Source organism: Argiope bruennichi, chromosome 7 (assembly GCF_947563725.1).
Source record: "Argiope bruennichi chromosome 7, qqArgBrue1.1, whole genome shotgun sequence".
NCBI classification, from domain to species: Eukaryota; Metazoa; Arthropoda; class Arachnida; order Araneae; family Araneidae; genus Argiope; species Argiope bruennichi.
This window is the reverse complement of record NC_079157.1, coordinates 3,443,980-3,458,386: the sequence shown is the minus strand read 5'-3', so window position 1 is coordinate 3,458,386 and position 14,407 is coordinate 3,443,980. Positions and strand designations below refer to the sequence as shown.

Sequence of the window (14,407 nt, the reverse complement as noted above, 5' to 3'; positions counted from 1 at the left end):
ATTACGATGTAAATAAAAGTTTTGTCTTTACACATTTAATACCTTTTTAACACCCATACATTTCAAATAAACAGATTCAAAATCTCAAATGAACGAGAATATATATTTATATGCAAATCCAATTAATATATACTTATTATAAACTAATACTTGCATGTAAATTCCATAAAAATAAGAGATAATTGTAAATTCAGATATTATCTAAGCGTCAATCCTTTATTCTAATCCTTTAATTAAACCGTTTAATTTTACTAAATTTAGTAATTTCTTTAAAGCACAGTTTCTAAAGCCAATGACGAGAAAACACTTTTAAAAGTTATTATAAACAAACGTTAATCTAATTAAGAAGTAACAATTTTAAAACTCTTTAAATGTGATAGTAGAAAAACTCTTTCTTCACAAAATTATCAGCAGCAAATAAATTTTTATAAAAAATTTTCAGAACCTTGTTACATCCTTACTGGGTCTAATTTTTTTTTTGAAAATTACATACAATATATACATTTTATAAGTTAATAGCAAGTAAAATCAACTTAACTCTTCTGCGCACTCATTTGTAACTAAAACCATTAAGAAAGTAAAGATATTTACAAATTTAAATGATGTCATTAAATATTATTCATTTTAAATTACGTTAAAGGTCAAAAAAATATATTCTATAGGAGAGTTTAAATTTTCTAGGTCTCGAATGACCAGTCTGCCCACTAGGTTGTTTCTCTATTTTTACATCCATCCGATAAGAAAATTTTGTCTATCTCCATCAATATTTGACTCCCACTTTCTGTTCAAAAGATGTTGAAGGCCATATTATATATATATATATATATATATATATATATATATATATATATATATATATATATATATATATATATATATTATGACTGAGTAGGCAGGTTAAAGCCCTGTTATCAAATACATGAATACTTATAGACATGTTTTATCTCTGTAATTAGTTAGAGTACATAGTAATTTAATTATAATCCCTAATTGCCAGCTACTATCACATTTTATGAGTCAGAGTGATGATCAAAATCCCAAAACAAATGCAACATATCTACCTCAACAAGAAATTTAAAAGAGTTAGATTTTTTTTAAAAAAATAGTCGCCTTTAGCAACCAGCTAGTTCGTCCAGATTATTTATTCACTTTTTAGGCTTTTAAATGATTTATACAGAATGTTAGTATATATTTTTATAAAATTCACCGTTGTTTGATACGACTGAAAAACTCGAATTCAATTGAATCAGCTTCCAGCCAATTAAACAGTGCGTGTATTATGAAAACAAAGTGGAAGTCCTGTACGGAAAATAAAAATTCTCTACTGAATTAATAACTGGCAAAAACACGTCACTGAATCTTTTGATGGATGAGTTTTAATTTCATAATAGCATTTAAAAATAATGTATCAAGTTGAATTTAAAAATATTATTAAATTTAAAAAGGAAAATTGTTAATTAAATTGATTTAAATTGAAAAAATTAAATCGATGCCATTGAAAAGAAAATTTTTTAAAGATAATACAAAGATCACTTTTATAAGTTAATTATTTTAAAAGATACGCACATTCATTTCCATAGTTAAGTCATAGCGATTAAAATCTGTCGACTCTATTAAGCCAATATTTGCTCTCGAGTAAGTTTTCTGTTTGAAGTTTATTTCTTAATTTCCTTTATATCTTCTTTCCTCAGATTGAATAGACTTTTTGGCGAATATTCACCGGAACATTTCTAGTAATATTTTACTCCTCCATTAACTCTCTAAGCTAAGCGTTGAATTCAATGAAGCTGTAAAGATGTTCAACGGAGCAATCTGAAAATGGCACGGTTGTTTGTTCACATTTATCTGTTGCCATTCCATAATAAGTAATAAGAGTGATTTCTTTGCCAAGCATGTTGGTATTTTATAAATTTTCATCTTAATTTAGCCCATATTAACTTCATACTAAAATAATCTCTTATTTCCTGATAAAATCCCATCTTTTTTTATTTAATTAATGCAATAGAAGCTCTGTAAAACTGCTGAAATCGGCAAGTTCCCACGAATGAAGGGATAAAAAATTGCCGAGATAAGCGAATTCTTTTAAAATATACCTGTGTTCCCCTTACCTAAATCAACACGTGCAAAGAAATCCCTATCAGAATCTCATGGTATATAATCATCGGGACAAATATTTCGTACGCCCTTTTACTCTCTTCTGCTTTTGTATCGCTTGTGAACGGACGTTGGTTCGCCCGCGCTGCTTGTACATAAATTATACCTTCCGGGATGGAATAAAGCGAAGTTTAAAAATAAAAAAGTGGTTCTCTCTCTTCAACCACGACTTTGTGACTCTGCTTCAAAAATATATCTTTTACATACATACATAGGGATTTCTTTACACGTGTTGATTTATGTAAAGGAATTATAGGTATATTTTAAAAGAATTCGCTTAGCTCGACAATTTTTTATTCTTTCACTCGGAGCGTGGGAATTTGTCGATTTCAGCAGTTTTACAGAGCTTCTGTTGCATTAATTAATAAAAAAGATGGAATTGGATCAGGAAATAAGAGAATATTTTAGAATGAAGTCAATATGGGTTAAATTAGGATAGAAACTAGGAAATTAATTAAGATTCAAATTAAGTTTTAAAGTATCTTTACATATATATTAAGATTTTGATGTCTTAAGACTTAGTATTACACGTTCAGTATTTTTTTTTTTCTTGACAAGCAATTTAAGGTTTGAAATACAGAGAGAACAATTGAATAGTGCAATTTTCCACCACTCCACCCACGTAGCTTTGTCTGTCAAGCAAATAATTTCCCCAGTGATCGAAATGATACTGAAGCAGAACCGGATCCCCTTTCAGTACACATAGAACAAAAGTATCGCTACGCAGGGAAGTATCGAAGCCATTGTGTTCAGTCGAAGCATTTGAGTACAGTTTAGGTAATGTACACATTAATGCAAATTTCACTGCAGGAAACAAGCCAGTAACAACAAAATGTCGGATGTGCGTTCCAAAATGAAGAGAATGCTAGAAGAGAAAGTTGAAGACATTTCGCTTTGGCATAACAGAATTTCTCATGGCGGAAGTCGACAGGCAAAATGTAACTTTGATACCTCATAAGAAAGAGCTATTGAGGTCTTTAGAAAATGTTTAAGAAACCTGTCTGAAAACCGGGGCAAGTTTCACGGTTTGCTTTGATCGGAAAATGGACCGGCATTCCAGCTTCTTTCTCAGTCAGGAGATCAAGAACAATGAACTGCTTTCTAAAATGATTCGAGCGAAACAACGCAAATAAAGTTCAAGAAATCGGTTTCTTTGACAAGCGAGTTTTCGGCCATGAGAACCGCTTCATTCGAACAAGTGCAAAGACGAGTTAATTGGCCGCTGGGAACCGGTGCCAGCGAGGGAGGTATCCTTGAAGGCGGAAAGCAAGAGTGCCGGAAATGGGGAATTCAATTTCCCCTGAAAAAGCAGAAAAACGCGTCCGCTGACACACTTTCCTGCACTCCCTTCTTCGCAATCGGGCAAATCGATCGATTTTCGCCTTTCTAAGCATCGACGGAAATCGCCTCGTAAGCAATGCCAGGAAAGTGGACTCATGGAAAACTCCCATGTTACAGACGGGGGATCTTCCCCAAGAAAAAGAATAGCGCTTGCCTCTCTCATTTGATTCCATAAAGGGAATATCCTTAGGACGGTAGGTCGTGGAAATTTTGAGAGGGGACACAGCAACTCATATCTGACTATGAAATTTGTTTCCAAACTGCTCTCTTGTAGCATCAAAACAGCTGGTTTAGCTAAAATAAACCAGTTTATACAGACATACAGCAAGACATACTGATTATGCTCATAAGTTATGCACTCAAATAGCACACATATATAATATTGCTAAATATTGAATCATATAATATAATATCGCACAATATTGTATAACAGGCTGTGCCACTTGGGTAGCCGAGTCATTTCGATATGATTACATAAAATTCCTCTAAAAGTATTCAAAAATTATCTTAAGTGATAATGTTAGCATAGATTCGATTATCCATTACAAATTATTGCATACAAATGAAATGACACATTTGTTGGTTTTCATCTGAATAATTTAATTAGATAAACGACTCATTTTGAAGTAAAATAGGGGTTATTATGGGATGGACCTCCTCATTTTTAAAGGTGGACAGAAAACGATGACACATGACACAGGATTCGTTCTCTCCCCAATATGCAGCAATACGTTAGATATTGACGGATTTAATGTGCACTGGATCCATGGGCACAGAGGAACTTGGATAAAATCGGAAGTCGAGCAATTTTGCAGAATCGACATTCCACAATGCTATTAAACTATTCTCGTAGAAACTCTTACAGTTTGCTTAAAGGTTGTATTTATTAATGTCTGCTCTTAAGTTGACTCCTTTTTTTAGTTGCCAAGTTTATAAACATAGAGGAAAAGACAAAATTCAAATGTCCCCCCCCCCTCTACGAAATAAAGAACGTCTAAATTGATGATATTCATGAAAAAAACCATTGAAAATTTTTAAACAACAATACTTTCTTTATATATACTTCCACCACGAGAAAATAGAACTCAGTTCCTGGGATGGAAACAGTTCCGCAATGGAACCTACTCTCTTATCGAAAATCAAATAAATCGATCCGTTACTTGCGAGGGATTTTTTTGCAAGATGAATGGATCTACCCGAACTGCTGCGCGTCCATTCATTTTGCTCGGCCGGCAATGACGGTCCCTGCAGTTGACACTCTGAACATGACCGAGAAGACGGTTTCGTATGACTGCAACTACATTTCAGATTCGGAAGGTGCTTTGAAGTTGGTTTCACGAAGTTAAATGCGCAGTTAGGTGAAACCTTATAAAATAAATTTTTGTGACAACTAGTAAAGGATTTTTGGTTAGATATTAGAAGTGGCGTTGATACCTTTCGTTTTAGGGTGCTCAACGAAATCCTCGAATCAAGGACTCCTTGTAGTGAGGAAGTATGGCATCTTCTGTTGATCGAAGCGAAAGACAGATTGATGTATGATTTAACTCCAATACTTGGAAGGAGAGGAAGGACGATATTTTATTTTCCTAAAGGACTTTAAAGGCCCATATTAGTGCGTCAGAAGTAGGAAAAGTCTTCCATAACTATCCCAACTACAATGAGTATTTCCTTACCAAAGAGCACATAGATATTTTTGAATACTGCTGCTTACGGCCAGTTATGCCTTAAAGCAGGGGTGGGTATTAAGTCGATCGCGATCGACTGGTGGACCGCAAGACATTTTGGGGTGACCGCCTTTACCTAAGACTTATACTAATTACTATATGTTATCTAAGACGCGCATACTAAAAAAAAACATATTTATGTAACACCGATGAAAAATATCAAAAATATTTCTGACGATTTGTTTAGAAACGGAAGTACATTAAACAAAGAGAAATATTATGAACAAATAATAAAACTTCACTCTGAATTCGAGGGACGATTTCAAGAATTTACTAGACTAGAACCAATTGTTACAATCATGTGTTACCCATTTAGCAATGTTGATGTGTAAGAAATGAATAAAAATATAAATTATATATTCTCTTCATCTCCAGAGAAAAAAAAAAGATTTTCTCTTTTAAAATGGCATCATTTTAAAAGCACGTAGTTCAGCACTCAAGAATAACTTTTGGAATCTAAGGGACAAAGTAAAGTACCTTAATTAAAAAAAAATTGCATATCATTTAACACCGTTCTTTGGCTCTACCACCCTGTGTGAATCTGTATTTTCAACGGTGAATATAATTATGACAACATATCGCTCCCATCTCATAGACGACCCCTTGGAATCCAGTGAAAGATTAGCAGTTGGTAATTATATACAGAGACATTCAGGTTTGACATGCAGACTAAGTATTCTACTAACTATAACTACGAGAACTCACTTTAGATGAAAAGGATTTGTTTTCTAATACATTTTAAATTTTTGATATTATTATATTTGTGGCTATTATTATTATGTTTGTATCATGCTATTATTATTACTATATTTGTAGTGATTTAAGTAGGTGGATATTAAGTAGGTGGTATTTAATTTAAAATAAATATTGTAGACCTTTTTCTTAGCTCACCAAACCTACGCCACTAGGTGGACCGCAACAATTTTAAAAAATTAGAAGTAGCCCGTACCCAGGAAAAGTCTACCCACCCTTGCCTTAAAGTATTAATTATTTTCCAAACCATCATAAAGTCAATAGTTACAGAATTTAAATAGAACGGATTAGAAATAAAAAAATAAATTATTTCATACAAAAAAAGAAATAATTCGTAAGATAAATTCATTATATAAAATATGAAATTGACAATGTTTTTACATCATGAATAAAAAAAAATTGTTTTTCTATGCTTATAAATACAGAAGAACATGGTTATAAATAGAATACATATTAAAATATATTTACAAATACTACACACCATGGAAGCGGCAACGAGAAAGAGAGAAATCTGCGACGCATGCGATAAAACTTAATTATAAGCACCATGTCGTAATGAGAAGAACGCAAATAAGGATAGATTCTCTCATCCCAATTTAGAATATAGAACAGATCCAGCTTCAATCAGAGTATTGTATACATGCATCAGAAATAAGAATTCAGCTTACAGCATTTTGCATAAAAATGAATCATCATAGGCACGAATGTTTGTTAAATAACGTCAGAAGATAATAATCATAAATTTAGCGATGCAACTAGTTCTTCATTGCAATAAAATTATACGAAAACACTCGCCGTATTCTAAACTCACAGAATAGGAAATAACTCACAGTACTTTCTACGCGTACGATATACTCGTAGAAAGTAACTTCCTAATAACTGTAAAATTAAAATTACCCCTTACTACAAATGACTAAAATATTACTTAAAAACTCTTTTCTATAAATATACATCATTTTTTGAACCCATTGATTAGTCTTTTTAATTTTGATTAATCCTCTTTCATTCCGAAAAAAAAGGAATCTCTCTGTGAAAAAAAGTTTTCATTCCTCATATTACTTTAGTTACCTTAAAAGTCAAGAGACTCTTAATAATTCAACAGAATTTTGAATTTGTAGAATTTACTTTTGATTTTATATTTTAATATATTTTTGGTAACATCAAAATGGATCCAATGTTCGCTTTGGTAACATAAAACATTTCAAAAAATGATTGCAAATATTTAAAGTTTAAACGCTATTGTTCAACTTTTATGAAATTAACACCAACATATATAGGGAAAATTTACAACCAGCTTAAAGATCATTAAAATTAATACGGATAGCCAACTCACACTGGTACGCCTAAAATTATGTTATGTTGCCAACTTCTGTTCAATATAAGTTCGCCAGTTATCCATTCTAAATTCTATTCTTGATACGCACATCAACATTTTCCCTCTTTTTACATTCTTGTATACTTAGTACGCACAAAGTACTGTAAGCGTCAAATAATTTGAATTCGACATTTTGACGCATCTCCACGTTTCAGACCTTCCTGAGTTCAAACAACACAGTTTCAGCGTTGTCTGTCTACCAGTCAGTGACAAAGATAGTTAAAAAAAGCTTTGAGCTAGATGGATGAAATGTGGTAAATGATATTTACACGAAATGTGTAGCTTTCTATCAAATTTTGAGCAATATTCATTCAGAGAAATTCTGTATGCTCGGCTGTTCGAATATAAGCTAACAAGATAACTGCAAAAAGAAGAGAGCTAGATGGATAAAATTCGGTACACAGATTTAACACCCAAAATATAGATAACTATTAAATTTGAATTCAAATCCGACAAAAGGTTATTTTCTTTTGCCTGTAATATCAGAAGCATGTAAAAGCTATGACTCAAAAAAAGTAATGACTTAAATAGGTCAAATTTGGTATATGATTTTCTGATAGTTTTATAGATATATGGCAAATTATAGTTATAGTTATATGGAAAATGTTGGTGTGAATATATTGGTAAAAAATTCGTCTAAAACACAGATTTGATTCTCAGATATTATTAATTGCATGTCGGGGAATAAACACCAAAAACACTCGCTAAGGATCAGTCGATAGATTCAGTAAATAATGCTAAATTCACCCCAAAGGTTAATATTTCGTGACTATCGTACGCCAATGCAATGCAAGGCCGTTCACTGCCTTGCCCAAAGACCACCATTTTTTGCAGGGAGTGGGGAAATAGTGAGCTTATTAGGGAATGTGCGAGAAAGTTTTGCGGGAACCACTCCCGCTGGTTATTCCTTATGTTTTACGCCATCACCACTTACTATTTTCACGTACAAGTAACGGGTCCTCCGCGTATCTCAAAGGTACAAATTACTTAACAGGAACACGTCAGAACTCTATGAAATAAAAAGTCAGTTACGAGGAGCCATCAAGCAATTTAGAAAGTATAACAATTTGTTCATTTGTGAATCAAGAAATTCAATTGGAAAATAAATGCGCAGGTTTTTTTTTAACAAAAATGATCGGAATATTATATACTGAACAAAATAACATATAAATACTTTTAGAAAAACAATTTATCATATACTTATTTATATATATATACAAATTATTTCAAGTGGAGGCTTACCTTTTTTACACCCTAATTTTTTCTCATCAAAATTTTTAAGCTGCAGCCACAGAATAGTCTTTATGAAGAGAATGCGATAAACCTGCCATTTATCCGAAAGAGCAGGAAACAGCTGTGGATGAAAAAATGATTTTATTTTTTTCGTCCACTGAACATCGATTTTAATATTAATCAATTATCACTGAGATAGAGTGCACATCGAAATCAATCAAGCAATTGCAGAGGAGATGCAATTCTGACTAACACTTTCATCGCCGAACTGCAATGAATCTCCTAGTCAGGTAACGTTATCGTCGAAATCGGGGAGCGATTATCATCAAAATCTGAACGAAATCAAGTGCAGCATTTGTTTTTTTATGGAAAAGTACGAAAGATAAACTGCACCGCTTATCACAGATAAACGTGTTATTCAATTACGAATCCTTCACTTTTATTTAGTGCATTTTTCACTTAAAGGAATGCGCTCTTTGGACTTCTGAGTCTCACGTTAAATTTTCAAGTGCAGCTCGTATCGAATAAATGTATGAATTATCGCTTCATTTACGAACAACAACGAACTATTGACTCATTTACTTCTCCAAGTAGAATTAAAAATACCGTTTACATGGCTCTAAGGATATAAAAAGTATATTGAAAAAAAATGAATTGGCGTATTTTCACAGAAACATTATGCATGGAATGAGGGTTTGAATATAGGATCAATCATTTTGAAATCCTATAAATTATTTCCTATTCTGCTTCTACTTAATATTCTGATGTAATACGAAGTCAATGGAAATGAATAAAATATCAATGGAAACGGATTTTTTTTTACTGATTTTTTTTCAATGGTATAATCATTTTATTGTGCGTTTAAAATTCAAGTTGGATTAAAATATCATAGACATTGTGGTAAATCGGCAGTCTAGTGGAAAAGCATTGAAGGATAAGAGAAGGGCATCCTCAGAGATGCTTCCTCAAAACTACTCAATCGCGTGTTTTCTGTTAAATCATTGTTTTCGTCTATGGGAATAGAATGCATCAGTCAGTGCTGTCTATTTCTGGTGTTCAGAAAACCAGCATCAATAACTAAAAGTATCGTTTTTCATGAAAATATTTTTCGTTGTCATTTTCAGAAATGTTTATGGATGGGAAACTCTTTCTAGCACTTTTCCCCCTATTGTACAATGCTTAATTGAAGCAAAATCTTTGAATCAACTATATAAAATGACAAACAAAAAAATTCGAGACAAATGCATTGTGATGACAAATATTCTGTACAATGAAATATTATATATATAACATTCATTTCATATAACCTCAAATTGTTTTACACGGGATGCATATTATGTACATACAAAAAGCGATAAGAGATGCGCCAGTCTACATCGCGCCCCAAGAGCAAAAGAGAGAAAAATTTAACCTTTCAGTGATTTTACTATGAGATTCTGATAGGGATTTATTTGCCACGTATCAACTTAAGCAAAGGAATCTTAGGTATCTTTTCAAAAGATGTGCAGGTGCTAAGGATTTTTATCCCTCCGTTCCCGGCGTGGGAAACACCGAATCAGCCATTTTGTGAAGCCCGTGTTAGAAATAATTAAATAAAAAGGTGGGAATTGGATCAGGAAAGAAGAGAAAATTTTAGGATGAAGTTAACCTGGACTCATTTAAAATAGAAATTAGAACATTAATAAGAATTTAAATTAAACTAAAAGATATCATTACATATATTTGAGTGTGTGTATTCGCACTAATAAATTACTTTTTGCCATTTTGTTCCTATTGTTCGCTAAATGTTGCATAAGGCTAAATAATTTGGAGACGAGTCGGAGGACGTGTGAATGTTTGAGGAAATAATAGATGGAAAAACATAGTAGAAGATAATGCGGGTAGTTTTTGGTATCATCAGTCACACTAATGGTATTTCATATAGGTGATAAGAGTAGTACTTCGCGTTCGAATATGTCATTTTTTAGAACAAAGAGCGTGCGTTGTCAATATTGCAAATGATAAATCTTTATTTTGTAGTATTAATCTGATAGAGGATATATGATTAAACTTAACGTGACCCCAGTTATTATCAGATTCCTATTTCAAGAATAACATAAAAGGTTATTCATACAAATTTAATAGATGAGGGACTGAATTTCTGGAATGGAATTTGGTGCTTTATGGCACTAAAAGTGTTATCACCTTTACTTTGCAGGATGCAAATTTAAATAGGAAGTCGCATAAAATGATTCTAATTCATAATAACAACGTCGATAAGTCGAAAAATCTTTCAATAAGATTGGTAACCTTAAATTGGTAAAATGAAGTAATCTTTAAATAATTTAAATCTAATAAGAAAACAACTATTGTAACATAGCTGGAAAAACAATCAAATCTCAAAAAATCAATAAAAACATAAATTAAAGTCTATATTCGGTATTTAAAAAATTAAATAAACAAATATTTCGCGGCAAAGAGATCACATTTGGATAAGGGTCTGACTGACCAGGCCTATTAGGTTTAAAACGGCGGTATAATAAAAAAGGATAAACGAGAAGAGTTCAAATCGGCACTTTGTCAAAACATTATCTGCTTGGTTGCTTTACATTGTATGTTATGCACAATCTCATATAATATGTTGTGCTATTTGAAGGCGCAGCAATTTAACATCAAACCTTCGACTGGAAATTGGCCACAATGCAATAACAGGTTGAATACGATGCAGTTTGTTATTGATTTGCTATCTCCTCTTTCCCGTCATTTAGCGAGAGTATTTCTTCTCGGAATTTCTGGAAGTCGTTTTGTTTATAGTTTTTCTGCAAAGATTTCGCTGAAATCGCATTCAGTAATTAGCTATTAAAATATGCACCCAATGGAAATGCTATGCATATTATATTGAGACTGCTGACTGTTTCCTTAAAAAATAGCAGGGATTCTACAGGGTGTTCATTAATTATTGTCGGGGTTTCTGCACCTCATAACTTTCGAATAAAAAATATTATGAAAAAACCGATTACGTATTTGTAAATTACAACTCAAAGAATTTTATTAATGATATTAAAGTGTAAAACTTGCATAATTTGCACTTTGTAGGCATTTAGCTGAAGGAGATTATGTATTCGTAAATTACAACTCAAAGAATTTTTTTAATGATATTAAAAAGATTAATGAATTTGCACATGGCTGCCATTCGTGGCTAGTAACACATCGAGATGAAATTCGATTTTCCTCTAAGTGTTCTCCAGCATTTGTGGGGTAACAATTTGGATCACAGTAACAATCCTGCGCTTCAGTTCATCAAGGGAGGGCACGGCGTCTTGTACACAATGTTCTTGACAAATCCCCATAGAAAGAAGTCCAGCGGTGTTATATCTGGTGATCTCGGAGGCCATGGGATTGGTCCACCTCTTCCACACCAGCTGTCGGGAAAGTTCTCGTCTAAAAAGTCACGTACAATCACGCCCCAATGTGGGGGAGCACCATCCTGTTGAAATATCACATCTGGCTGATGTTGCTGCATCTGAGGAACCGCATACATCTCCAGCATGTCAAGGTATGTCACGGAGTTTATTGTTGTTTCAGCAAAGAAGAAAGGCCCAGTAATTTCAGTATGTGATAAAGCGCACCAAACATTCACCTTTGGGCTATCTCTTTCCAATTCTCGATAATCGTGCGGGTTCTCCGAGCCCATATTCTACAGTTATGTTTATTTACTTTTCCTGACACGTGGAAAGTGGATTCGTCACTGAAGAACCATTTCCGAAGGTAATTTTCATCATACTCAATTCGAGTCAAAATTTGTTCAGCGAACTCAAAACGACGCAGTTTATCATCCGGGTGTAAAGCTTGCACAATTTGCACTTTGTAGGCATTCAGATGAAGGCGGTTATGGAGAACGTTCCATATCGTCGTATGCGGCATATGTAACTGCACAGCTGCTTGTCTCGTTGATTTTCGTGGACTGCGAGTAAACGTTTCTTGGATGCCATCAACATTTTCCTGCGAAGTGCTCGGTCTTCCCGCTCGCTCCCTTTCGGTGTAGAACGCTACAAGTTTCCTGAAATTGTGTTAACCAGCGTCTGATAGAATTATTAGAAGGAGGATCTTTCTTGTACGTGGTCCTGAAGCGACGTTGAGTAGTTATGACTGATTTAGTTTCGAAAAACCACAATACACACATTGCATTTTCTTGCACTGTCGCCTTTTTTATTTATGACGTCATAATTACCCAGACTGCAAATGAGCTATGATCGCATTGTTGCCACGTAAAATTCTTTGAGTTGTAATTTACGAATACGTAATCGGTTTTTGCGTAATATTTTTTATTCGAAAGTTTTGAGGTACGGAAACCCCGACAATAAATAATGAACACCCTGTATATTATTTCCCAATTTCGAAATCGCAAGATTATTATAAAGTAGTGCTAAGGAAGATCCTCGCACAAGAAATGATCGTAAAAAAGCCCCTCTAAAGCATTATGCGTTAATACGAAATTAATTTCGCATTAATTATTGTTATTAATACGAAACGTTTAAATGAACATGATACAGGCTGGATAAGTGCGACATGCATAATACGAATGGTAGAAATCGGTCAAAAGGGCAGATAGCTGAACGTAGATATACCAAATATAACTTATAATTTTTCTTGAGTAGGAGGTGCTTAATACGGTACAAGGATTCTAATTCCAAAAGTTATGTTTTGGAGTCTGGGCAAAAATGATGCTTGGGGGATGTAATATTCTGAAGATTCGTCAAAAGTTCCCGCGTATTTCTATGATAACAACTCTTTCTCTATGCGCACTTAATATTTAAGAAAACAAAAAAGAAAATATCTCCTAGAGCGCGTCTAGATATCTAAAAACGCGTTTCGCAAAAATTAACATTTTTTTCGTTATGATTGGATGTACATTTCTGATAAATTGACAGTTATTGTTCTGATTTTTAATCTCATTTCTCTCAAACGGAAATATAAATAAATAAATCCATAGATATCAATGGCTATAACAGGTGTATGTAGAAAATTAAAATAAATCTAAACGACAGTTAGAAAAAAAAAGAACAATAAGCGATTTTTTTTCACACAGATTTTAAACAGCTGTCTGCACTTGTTTTCTAAATAATCAAAAACGGCAAGACAAAATAAATAAATAAATAAATTTAAAAAAATTCAAGTTCTATTTTTGATGAAAATAGTAACAGAGAGATAAACCTACCTTCATTTAACTACAAAATAGTTTTTTTTTGCATTAACTACGCTTCAATAAAGGAAACAGATAAGACTAAAAACAAATAGCAGAAGTATCATATCACATTTTGACTTCAGCACATTTCATTTGACAACTCCAATAATGCGATGGATATCTTTCATTTTATATAAAATTAACTGCAGGAATTAAAATATTCAGAAAATAATTCAAACATTTAAATTATTACGATACACAAAATCCTTTTATTATATGACACCATCCGATGGACTGCCTTTGGATTCGATTGATTACTTGCAATCGTTTAAAGTTGATTCAAGTTTTTAAATACAGTTAAGTACTTTTCTTAAATCAAAATTTCCAGATGATATGAAAGAGAAATTTCAAAAAAATTGTGATAGAGTCAATCAGTCTTAATGTTACAATATTTCAAAATCATTTGCATTCTATTTTAAACGAATTAAAGAAAAAAAAATGCATATAAAGGAATGAGAAATCACAGAAAATGTAACATTTTGAATTTTAAATTGGTAATAAATCATTTCTTGTAAGGTAACTCCAAAGTGACTGCCGGAAAGGGGCAACATATTTAATTGACTTTTGCATTCTGAGAAACTTGCAATATTCTTTCTTCTGTCA

At 32.8% G+C, this 14,407-nt stretch overlaps 1 protein-coding gene across 5 annotated transcripts in view; it reads right to left on the bottom strand.

Annotated features, from left to right (window-relative positions):
• The window catches only part of LOC129976524 (phospholipid-transporting ATPase ABCA1-like), a 184,432-nt gene that overhangs the window by 141,664 nt on the left and 28,361 nt on the right, over positions 1–14,407 (bottom strand). For 2 of the 5 annotated variants that reach the window (XM_056090138.1, XM_056090139.1), the window contains exon 2: positions 8,590–8,701. The exons of 1 other annotated variant lie outside the window; for it this stretch is intronic. The gene's annotated coding sequence lies outside the window, so the exon portion shown is untranslated. Of the gene's footprint in view, positions 1–8,589; positions 8,859–14,407 lie in introns of those variants that run through there. 2 more of the 5 variants (XM_056090137.1, XM_056090144.1) reach the window with 1 other exon arrangement.